We start from the raw sequence: 12258 nt of genomic DNA, 5'->3' as shown, positions 1-12258 counted from the left end.
GAGTTAGCTTAAGTTCCTACTTGGTGCGAGGTACAGTTCTAGGTGCATAATGTGCTACATCTCTCGGGTGGGTACCTTTACTGGTGTGCTGTTCTTGGGAAGACTTTAGTGCGACGGGATAGGGATTGTTTTATTATGTTATTTTGTTTTGTTGTTTTCTTTCATTTGGATCGCTTTCCATTTCTCCTTGATTATGTTATTGTAAAAGTCAAATTCATGCTGATGTAAGTTTATTATGCAGACGTCTCTGGGGTACAGAGCTCTGCTTCATATGTGCTGTTTGACAAATACATTTTGTTAAAAAAAAAAAAAAAGGGTACTCCAGCACATCAGGGCTATAAAGAACCAGGACCTAACCTACCCAGTGGCCTGGCATTTTTGCAAAGCACACAAGACAGACCCAAAAGATTTGGAATATTATTTGATCAATGCCATTCCACCAAAAGAGGAGGGGACAGGGAGAAAGCCCTCAGACTATGGGTACTCACAAACTTTCTCTCGGGGGCCAAATTTATACAATGGTTTGTGTCCGATGGCCGCACCAGTGGGGGCGGGGTCAGTGGGGGAGGGGCGGGGTTAGAACAACAAAAAAAACTGACCATGAGGTTGATCACTGGTCCCTGCAGCGGACACCTTCGTCCACTGAGCCACCAGACCCGGCATACACACATCTCTCTCTCTCGCTCTCTTTCTCTCTCTGTCCCCTCCCTCCCTTCCTCTCGCTCCCTATCCCTCCCTCACTCCCCCTTACTCTGTCCCCCTCCCTCTGTCTCCCTCCCTTTGTCTCCCTCCCTCTGTCTCCTTCCCTCTGTCTCCCTTTTGACAGAGGGAGATAATTTTACTGCATAGTTATCCAAGCACACTCTTATCACTTAGCTAGCATTAACCCCTGTGTAGGCCCTGCTGCTTGAGTATTATAGGCCTAGTTACATTGGACTGAGCACTGCCATTTCTTTCAGCTTAGAGCAGAAGCAGAAAGCAGGTCTGACCCAAGCTTCTCCCAGCTCCACTTGTCTGCGTGGCTTCGCACCCCCTTCATTTAGGCCCCCACCCTACTGTATGCTAAGTTCATGAACGATAAAGGTCAAGTTCCTTATTAATCTTGCAACACACCCCAGGCCCCCACCTGAAAGCTGTGAACAGAGAAAGAGGAAGTCCCCGCCACAGCTAAAGCTAGTCCGATAAATAAGGACAAAAGTAGCAAATCAGTATCACAGACTGGCACGTAAACGCATGAATAGAAACCTTCAAAGTAATAATAACACATTTGTGTTGTGTATGATGAATTAATTACAAACCCCCAGTCAAGATGCCAGGAACTCAGTCTGGACTGGCGTACGTGCCACACACAACTACGAGAAAGGGGGCCACCTTTACACTTATGATGGGAAGGTACCAGGCAGGGGCGTAGGACACAATGGAGAGATATGTGATACGAGGTTGCGTGACATGACGTAGTTACAGTCTCACGCTTTGGACATATAAAAAGGAGACCCGCAAGACTATCGGCGGGCAACTCCTCGTCTGTTTGTAGGTATTCAGGCAGAGAGTTGTCTCCAAGGGCCCTTGATCAAATGTTCATGTTCTATGTATATTTTATATTCTACTTGTATTTTATTAGTGTAACTGTAACTGCTTTCCAACTAGACTTTTTATATCTGCATGTATTCTTTGTAACTTGTTTTCTATACTTTGCTTTTATATTGTGATACCAGGACATCTCACTAAGTATAGAGTTGTGAGCGTACCTAATAATAATAATAAATTGTATTTTGCATTCTAATGTATTAGCATGATTCTCACTTATAAGTGGCTATTGTGAGTATTTTTCTATGCAACCAGCACAACCGTGTTTATTCAAACTGTCTCAAAGCTCACAAGTGTACTTAAAGCATTAAAGCAAAGCCACTCTCTCATAGCAACTGTAATCAGCACAGTGCATATCAAACTGCTATTATTGAATACTTCTTGAAGCTGTGTCTTCTAATAAAACTTGTTCAACTTTCAGAAACAGTCTCCAAGGCTCATATATCCATTTTTCCCTGTTTTTAGAGCAAGCGTTCCAGGAGCACCGGTTACAAATTAAGGTGTGCCATTTCCCTTAGTTCTCTCTCACGGTCTCCCCAGCGCGGCTTCTGAGCTGCTGCGCCAAGCCCCCTGACCCCTCCTGCCCACAATTAATTTTCCCTCCAACATCATGGTGACCTCGACGTGATGGCTAGAACTAACTGCAACAGGATGCATCTGGATTAAAGGAGAGGAAGTACGAAGCTGTTAAGCGATTCTGCACCACTCTCCGCCCGGGCCATTGGGATGAACACGGCGCATGGGTAAGCATCATATTGTTTGACTGCCCGTCGCTGCCATTGTTCTCTCTCTTGGGTGCGGAGGAGAGATGTGTTGTGTCGTGACGCAAGCAGTACTCTTGCCTGGTTTTCCATGCTTCCTGTTTGTTGGCCTCGCCATTTGATCTTGCGCAGAGGAGGGATTGTGTGCTAAATGGAGACTGAGCCTGACAGTTAGGTTATTACTATGATTTACGTGTTTCTCTATCTGTAAATAGCTAGCCGAATGTTATTGTTAACCTCATGTAAATACAAAGAAGGATTGTGTCTGTCATTCTGTAACGCTTATTTTTTACATTTAGCTTTTTATTCAGCATTTATTTAGCGGTTAAAGGGAGCCCCTGTTGCATATAGAATACAGGGAAGGAAAGAACGCATGTGGCAGTTCTTTCAGCATTTATTTTGATTGAAGTGTCTCTCTATATAAGGAAAGGGAGAACCTCTGACTAAATCTAATAGGTTATCAGGGAAGGGAAGGTGCGTCTGGCGTCTTCCAAATGCATATTTTTGGTTTTTAAGGGATCCTCTGTGGAATATACCACCGCAGGGAAGGGGAAGGTTGGAGCCGTCGCCTTTCCAATATTTATTCAAGTCATTATTGTGTTTCGGTTTGCCTCTCTGTATAAGGAAAGAGGGGGCCTCCATTTCATTACTAATGGAGATGAAGCTAATCTGAAAATCCGCGTAGCTAACGGCATTTTTCAGACATCGCTTATCCCTGCTGTGTGACCAGGGAAACATTTATCTTTGTAGCCATTGTATATTCGCCAGTTAAACGTGTCTTATTTTTTACTTTTTTGGTGTACACCACGTATATAGGGAGCATTCTAACGCACTCTAGTGGCCACAGTGCGCAATTTTTTGTAATATAGACTTCAAATAGTACAAGTATCTGCATGTTAGCGCTTAGTGTCTAATGGTACATGCAGAGTTCTCTTTTCCTTTTCTTCTTTCTGGTTCATGGAACAAACCCTTGCGTGATTATTTCCTCTCCTTTCTATGGTCATTGTGTTAGGAGTCACTGGCTGGTACAGGGGCTGACTGTAGAAGGACAATATTAATATTGTTTACGTTCATTGTGATTGTTTATTTCTATTCGTGGTTTCTATGATTGATTATAAGCTGTGTACATTGCTTTCTGTTTCTGAACCTCATTTGAGGACTGGGTTGTTAGTGAGATTCAATAACTAGGGAGATTGTAAATGCATTTTTCTTTTTTGTATCCCCATGTTTATTGATCTGCCACTGATAACCTAAGAGTTTCTGCAAGGATACAGAATATTGAGCACCACAATTATCACAGATATATATATATTGGTTTTTTTTAATACTGTTGCTTTCCTGAGTGCACTCTTGGTATTCAGGATTGCTCCCTCCCTCCACGAGCACTGCAGGCTTCAAGAGGGAGGACACAGAGAAGTACTCTGCATTTTATTGAGTACTTGGGGTCATTTAGAATAATAGGAAATGTTTCTCTATTCAACTGAATTCCACACAAATGAATAGGATACAGGATTATAGGACATACACAACGACACACTCCATACTAGTGCAGGTTTTTATGATAACACCGGGACTAGAGATACCTGTTATTGTGTCATCATTGTGGCCTCGCCACCCTTTGCAGAGCAAGGTTCTTGAGGCTTGTTTTGGTAGCCACCCTACTGCACTGCAATTCCCTGACAGTTCCCCAGAAGGCATTTACAACGGCCCAGATAAAGAAGAGATTAGAGAGGCGGTTTATTCAGTCATTGTAGAAGCACTAGGTGATGAGCTTGTGGTAAACTGCCCCACCCCCGAAAACGACTGACAGGAGGTCAGGCAGATTTCCAATATATATACGCACATATAACCAAAGAAAGTACAGATGAACCATAGTGGGCAGCATCCGGTTGAGGTAGTCCTGCATATATTGGACAACAAGATAGTGGCAGTACACAACACTGGCGCACGAACTATAAATAAGTTTGACAGACGCCAGATTCCCTTGGTAACTAAAGTGTGGAGACTGTTGGGACTCCCACTCACGCAAGACACTGAGGTAAAGATATCTACATTACATCTGACGCGACTGTGCCTCCCAGTACAGCCCTACACACCCCTCATTGACAATAGTCAACTCATACGTGAGGGATTTCAGGGTTCCCCCTCCTTGGGCGAGAGGCAAGAAACACCCTTGCAAGTGCCAAGGGTGTCCCCACCACCACCGCGTGGTACTGAAGAAGCCCCCATAGAACCAGCTGAAAATCTGGTGAATTGCGAAACAATAGACCTCACCGACCCGCCCTCAGTAACCTCATCTTCCCCGAGTACAAACTACAGTGAAAGGCAGGGAGACTCACACGTTACTCGCACCCCACCAGACTGCGAATTCTACGCATCGTTTCTGCAGGCACTATCTGTCCCCGACTTGCCCCTGACCTGTGAGCAACACACCCAAGAGCTGCACGCGCAGCTGGGACAACTGCCTTCATCCAACATCTCAGAACAACTGCAGAGACACCCCTTCACATCGCATTGCCCCCTACTGTGGGCATATTTACAAAACCGTATGGTAAGCAGTGAGCACACTTGTCGTTGCCACCAATTGCCCACCCCTCAAGACAATCTTAGGATATGAACAGACATCCCACGCCAGACCATAGAGTGGAAGTCACAATACATATAGAGGACGGACGCGTTACTGTCATTACTGAGGACCCATCAGTGTCCTCAGTTCAGGTTCCGCCACTGGTGAGTACAGTCATCTTGGCACTAATATCAACACTGGGATTACACACAGCAGACTTACAGCGGGTGACACTGACCTTAGCCCCTGTAGAGGGACACCTTTTTTCCCCTCACACACACAAGGCGGAGTAACAATGACAACGCCCCTAGAGCATGTGATAAAAAACTTTACAGCGCAGGAAAAGCGCATTAGGAAACATTGTAACGAGTTACATTCACTCACACAAAATGCGCCACATTCATGGCCCAGAGGAGGAACCTTTGATAGAATAGTACTAGAACATGCTAGAACATTCCTGGAAGGTAAATACTCTGGTAATAAACTCAAAAAGCGTAAGGACACCCTCGCTATGTGGAGTGTCTTTAGGGAAAATGATACAACTGCGCAAACGCCTACAGCACCCCCACCAGCCTACTCTGAAAATCGCCTATATCCCGAACTGGTTATTAAAACTGACCTAGAACCAACATCAAATGACAGGGCAGCCGTAGGCCATGAAGATATCTCTGTCCCAGACCGTGATACCTTCTCCCCAGACATCGCAAACAGTTCACAAGACAATAGACAAGATAGTGCACAAACCCACCAACTCATGAGATCCCAAACCCCAGTGATACAAGGTGCAACATCTGGAATACCAGGTCAGATTGATGCGCTATTCACAATAAAGATGACTCCTGCATCCAATGCCCCAGGCCCCAAGCCAGAAGAAGACCAAGAGAGTGACGGGGTCTCAGGTGGTTCACAGCACGGCTCTCACATGCCTCTCCCCAGACCTCACGGCCCAGCCCCAATGTCCATTACTAGGGAACACAACACCTCCGGTGCCAGAATTAGACATTATGGCCCGTTTCTGTCCCCATCCGGCAGCAATGCGATACACAAACACCCTATGAGGAGTGGCGACCCCTTAACACTGATTCCAACAGAGAGGAAGAACGCCAGACACAGCTTAATGAAAACACGAATGGCGAATTACGTCCCTCTGAAGTAATAACTGAAAAAGAGATCAGTAGGTGGAGGACAGAACAGGACTTACAACAAGACTTATATCACAGAGCAGGCAGAACAGTTGAGGACATGCCACTTGCACACTGCTCAAGAAGCGCCACTGACAATACAGTAACTGATCGGCGGCGGCCATTACAAAGAGGTAGAGGAGATGAGAGAATGACTGAACTGATGGATGGGGTAGGCCAGTTTAGAGAAAGACAACAACCGCCGACACTCAATGAACTAGCAGGTGGTGCAAATAAGGTAGGGTCGCACAACGGGGGGATCCTAACAACAAGGCCACAGCAGAGGCCATGGATACAACTAGATTGTGAGGCCCAGAGTGAAGCACCACCACAGAATGACACAGCAGCTAACCTAACACTAGCCCCTCCAACATTCCCTAACTACAACACCCAGAGATCGCTGCCACAGACACCGGTACGCCAGGCATCACCACCAGTAACCACACCACGTAGAATAGTAGCACCAGGGATAGAAAGAGACAATTTAGAACTGGCTGATGTGCTTGAGCGAGCAGAAAGGAGGTACAGGCAGAGAAGGACAGAAGTAGAAAATCTCGCAGTATTAGGTAACCATGGGAGACCTGACGACATCCCAGAGGAATATGACGTAATAGGTAAAGCACGCCTGCGCACCACCAGATCTGGAGCACTGTACAACATGGCCATTAGTAGGCCAGGACAGCTGTCATCCAAAGATCTGACACCATATGAGATAGTGGTACTGGGAGAAGGGAGTAACTTCTATGCCGATAAATTTTCAGATGACTTGGCAGAATGGACAGAAGCTAATGCACCCCAGATGAATGTGTGGCCTCGAGAGGGGTCTTTTGAACCCGAGGACATGGCCACTGCTGAGGACTGCATCCTACGTGGGGAAGGGGATGAAGACTGGGATTACAACTACATGCGCAGAGGCCTGAGAATCTGGCAGAAGTACGCGCGCAGGTATGACAACACAAGGCCCTCAGGGGTGCAACGACAGCTGCCCCTCCTGTATAAAAACATCAAGGACCGCCCCATCTACACCCCTTGGTCCCTTATGGACAAGGAACATTTTAAAAAGCAACTTCCGCCCCTCACAGAGGGTGCTGGAAAATGGATACAAGCCTTTGAGAAACACACTGCAGGAGTGCCATTGGCTGCTGGAGATGTAAAAAGCCTGCTCACTTCTCTGATTGGAGAAGATGCAGATGAGATGTTCACACGCATTGACTATAGACTTTCCACCACTAACTCAGAATTGGATGGTAATCCTTTTAATATAATAAGATCTGCCCTATGGAGTGAGCTGCGTAGGAAATTCCCCGATGTCCCAGACATATGGTCCCTAATGTCTCAGACAATGCAAAGCAATGAAGACCCTGCACAGTACATTGCAAGAATGAAGGAAAAATGGCATCAGGAGTTAGGAGAGAAATGGGACGCGACAGGAGGTAACTGTAGGTTTTTCTACCATACAGTTAAGAAGGGACTACCCAGTGCAGTTCAGGATAAATTAGATGGGATAGTAGCAATGGAATGCAAACCATGGCCAGAAATACAACACCATATCATTCACTACTGTAAGAAGGAGCAAGAGCAGGAGAAAAAAAGGCTATTGGCTATAGAAAATGCCGCCGCTAAATTGGTGCAACAAAAACTAAAGAAAAGAGAGGTTGTGGACACCGTTATGGTCGCTATGCCAGTAAATCAAATGACTACTGTCGCCCAAATCCCACAAAATACCCAGGGTACATTAGAGGGAAACCTGCAGGCAGCAGCACAACAGACACAGGCGCAACCCTCTAATAACTCTCAGCGACGACAGCAGTATGATGATAATAGACAGGCAAGGTAATCAAATACAGGAATGAGAGGAAGGGGTAGAGGAATGGGCTACCAAAGACCTGCACAACAGCCAGGTCCTCTACGGTGTTACTACTGTCAGCGACCAGGACACATGGTAAGGGAGTGTCGCACTAAAATGCAAGATGATGAAAGGTCAGCAGGCAGAGGGCAACCACAGCAAGTTCAGGTACCAGTGCAGTACGTTCAGCAGCAGCCACAGCCGCTGCAGCCCAACTTAGTGTACACCTACCCATCTGCACCACAACAACAGCCGATGTTGCAGCAAGTACAATTGCAGACACCAGTTCATCAGACACAGCCACAACTGGTTCAACAGCAAACGCCTGTGTACCAAATGGTGCCACAGACACAAGTTCTTGTGCCTCAGGGAGCTACAGTACTGCAGCCTGCAAATTCAGTTTTGCAGGGCACCATTCAGCAGTACCGGAATGGACGGTATTCAAGCTAGGACAGCCCACGGACAAGCCTAGTGTGTCCATTGTTGTCGTGTCTCACAAATATTAGAGAGGATCCAGTTGTGTATGTCACGATCAACAACAAAACTTATAGCTTTTTGATTGATACAGGTGCTACATTCTCCTGTATAACAGAAGGAACTCTGCCCATCTCCAATCAAAGTGCAGACACACAGGGTTTCTCTGGGGCAATAACAAGGGTTCCTTTCACAAAACCAATACCATTGGAAATAGGAGGTAAATGTGTTCGGCAGCGCTTGCTTTACTCAACACAGTCCCCGGTCAATCTCTTGGGGCGTGATCTCATGGCCAAGTTAAATATGACAATACACTTACGTGAGGATGGCACAATGACTTGCTCCATCCCTGGTACTTCGCTGACCAGGATGATGGCTGTCACTGTGGATTCTTCCAAGAGAGATCAAATGAGAGCCCGCCCGGTGGATGAGCAAGCATTTTTAACAGCAGTACAAATTGTCATTGCCAACTCACCAGAAATGGCAGGGCGCACTGTGCAGCTGCCCAAAGAATTTCTCTTCCGCCCTCAATCACAGAATATGCCAGCACTAGACAAAAACATGATCCTAGGGATTCAGTGTTTTAAAATAACACCCACTTATGGAGCTTTTCTAGCCCAAGATGACTCCGCCCATTCGTGGGCCTGTGTCATTTTTATTGAACCTGGACATCTGGTAAGAAATATTACGGATCAAGAACTATTCAGTGATCCTGAGGAACATCTAATGACAGAAATTGGTTATCAGAATCCAGTTCCCGTGTCAGTGACAGTTGAGATTAGAACACCAGTACCACCCACAGTAGTTGATACTGCATGTGACTCAGACTTAGCTCAGGTGCCCAGCATCCTTTGGACTACAGGTCCCAATGATGTGGGACTCATTCGATCAGCTACACCATTCAGAGTAACACTGAAAGAAGGCGCCATTCTCCCCAGAGTGCACCAGTACCCTTTGTCCAAGGAAGCGGAAGAAGGAATAGCCCCTACTATACAAGCATTGTTAGATCAAGGTGTGATATACCCTTGTATCTCACCTTGCAACACCTGTCTTTTTCCTGTGAGGAAGCAGCAAACAAATCAATGGAGGCTAGTTCATGATCTACGCTCAATTAACAGCATAGTGGTACCCGAGTTTCCCATCATCCCTGACCCTTCAGTGATCCCTACTAACATCCCACCCAATACAAAGTACTTTTCTGTCATTGACCTGAAAAATGCCTTTTTCAGTGTCCCACTGCATGTTGACAGCCAGTTTCTATTCGCATTTACATTCCAAAATAGGCAATTTTCGTATCAAAGACTCCCTCAAGGCTATTGCGAGTCCCCCAGTGTGTTTAACAGAGTTGTCAAGGACGACTTATCAAATTTTCAATGTGACAGCACTTTGCTGCAATATGTCGATGACATACTCCTCTGCAGCGTAACAGAGCAAGAGTGCAGGAAAGACACAATTGCTCTGCTCACAACATTGGCCCATAGAGGATACAAAGTAGACAAGCAAAAACTGCAATACTGTCAGGAGGAAGTACAGTACTTAGGTCAAATGATTTCAGCATCAGGAAGAAGAGTTACGCCAGGAAGAGTGGAAGCAATAAGAAAGACTCCAGAACCACAGACAGTCAAAGACATGCAAAAATTCTTAGGACTAGTGAACTATGTCAGACAGTGGGTCTTTGATTATTCTACCATAACTGCACCACTCCTGAAAGCTGTCAAGACGGCTAAAGACAGGCATAACAAGATTGACTGGACACCTGAAATGACATCTGTCTTTGTGAAGTTAAAAGATGAGATTACAAATGCACCAGTGTTAGGCTCTCCTGACTACACAAAATAATTTTATCTGTTCACGCACTGTAATGGACAGGCCATGACAGCAGTTCTTACCCAGAAATATCCCATGGGTCCCAAACCCATTGCATACTTCAGTGGCATGCTAGATTCAGTAATGAAAGGCCACTATCCTTGTGAACAGGCTCTCTCAACAGCAGCATTTGCTGTTGAGAAAAGTACGCCCATAGTCATGGGCTCCCCTCTGACACTGTACACTGAACATGCTGTCTTTGCAATAATACAGAAAGCTAAAACTACTCTTACCACTCAAAGAGTGTCAGGATATGAAGTCATACTGTCATTACCATCCTTGAAGGTTGTAAGGTGTCACATTGTAAATCCAGCCACGTTCTTTGCCCATCCAATTGCAACAGCTGATGATGACACCCATGATTGTGCCACATACTGCCAGATGAGTCAGGTACAGCAAAGGAAGACCCAATACTAGACAGTATAATCTACTTTGTTGATGGTTCTTCCACTATTGATCAAGAGACAGGGATAAGACACACCGGAGCAGCTGTAGTCAGAGCACAACAGAATAACTCCCCAGACACTCTGGACATTGTACAGCAGATTACATTGCCACCCCATTACTCAGCCCAGGCAGCAGAGTTGGTTGCATTAATAGCAGCCCTGAAGCATGGAGCTGATGAAAAAATTACTGTGTACTCTGATTCAGCATATGTGACCACAACGACTCATTCAAGCATATTGAGGTGGAAAAGGCGCGGTTTTCTTAAAACAGATGGCACGCCAGTAATGCACAAACAGTTACTAGAAGAATTAATTGATTCTCTGACACTGCCAGCAGAAGTAGCAGTAGTGAAATGTGCAGCACACACGAATGGCCAAGATTTTGTTTCCAGAGGAAATGCAATGGCAGATTGGGCTGCTAAGGCTGCAGCGAAGGGACAGAGTTGTGCACTATCACCATCCCCGACACAGACTGATTGTACCCCCATTTTGCTTGCCAAAGATACACATTCAATAGCACAGGAAGACATACAAAATGAAGTTGAGGACCCAAGTAAGTCACCACTCCCAGGTACACCTGATCCAACACTTCCATACACCATTGATGACACACAGCAATATGACATTATTGCACAGTTGCACCTCAGAGAGATACAAGAAAGTGCCCCACCTGAAGAAAAAGAGCTATGGAAGAGGAGGGGAGTACAACAAGATGCTTCAGATTTCATTTACAGACAGACAATGACAGGGAAGCCTGTCATGCCACAAGCTCTTCTGCAAATAGCACTCACGCAGCTGCACCTTCCCACACATGTCCCTCGTGATATCATGTCCACTACTTTGCAGACAGAGTGGTTCATCCCAAATGCATACGAGTATATACAACTCTTTGTCCATCAGTGCCTCATTTGCCAACAGTATTCCCCTAGCCCAGCTATGAAAACAGTTGCATCAACAATACCAAGGCCCAAGGGTCCGTTTAGAGAGCTCCACATTGACTATGTTGACATGCTTGACAGATGCCAGAATTACAGATACCTCATAGTGGTAGTGTGTCCTTTTTCACGGTGGATTGAAGCTGGACCTTGTGTCCATTGTGACGCTAAGGCCGCAGCCACCTTCCTGCTTCGTGAGGTCATATGTCGCTGGGGAATACCAGATTCTATTCGCAGTGACAATGGCAGCCATTTTTCAAACACCATTTTTGACACAATTGCAACAACGCTAGGATTAAAACATAAGTTGACTTCAGCCTATCACCCCCAAAGCAATGGCATTTGTGAACGCCTCAACGGACTGCTTAAAGCCTAGATCATTAAAATAAGTGCCACAATTGGGAAAAATGGCTTTATTGCCTTCCCATTGCTCTGTTTTCACTTAGGAACAGTCCCAGTTCTGATCACCACCTTACACCTCACCAGCTTGTCACTGGCAGATCAATGAATATGGTTGTTCCCTCCACCAGATCTAAAATAGACAATGAAGCATCTTCAGAAATTGTAAAAGCTGAATTATTTGATTATTTGTGTGC

General features: G+C 45.6%; 1 pseudogene; it reads left to right on the top strand.

Moving 5' to 3' along the window:
• The first annotated feature begins 10287 nt into the window (after positions 1-10287).
• On the top strand, positions 10288-11244 carry LOC144762753 (uncharacterized; annotated as a pseudogene).
• Positions 11245-12258: the final 1014 nt, after the last annotated feature.

The sequence above is a fragment of the Lissotriton helveticus genome, chromosome 6 (assembly GCF_964261635.1).
Source record: "Lissotriton helveticus chromosome 6, aLisHel1.1, whole genome shotgun sequence".
NCBI lineage: Eukaryota > Metazoa > Chordata > Amphibia > Caudata > Salamandridae > Lissotriton > Lissotriton helveticus.
Note: the sequence above shows the minus strand (reverse complement) of the source record. Positions and strands in the feature narration are given on the sequence as shown.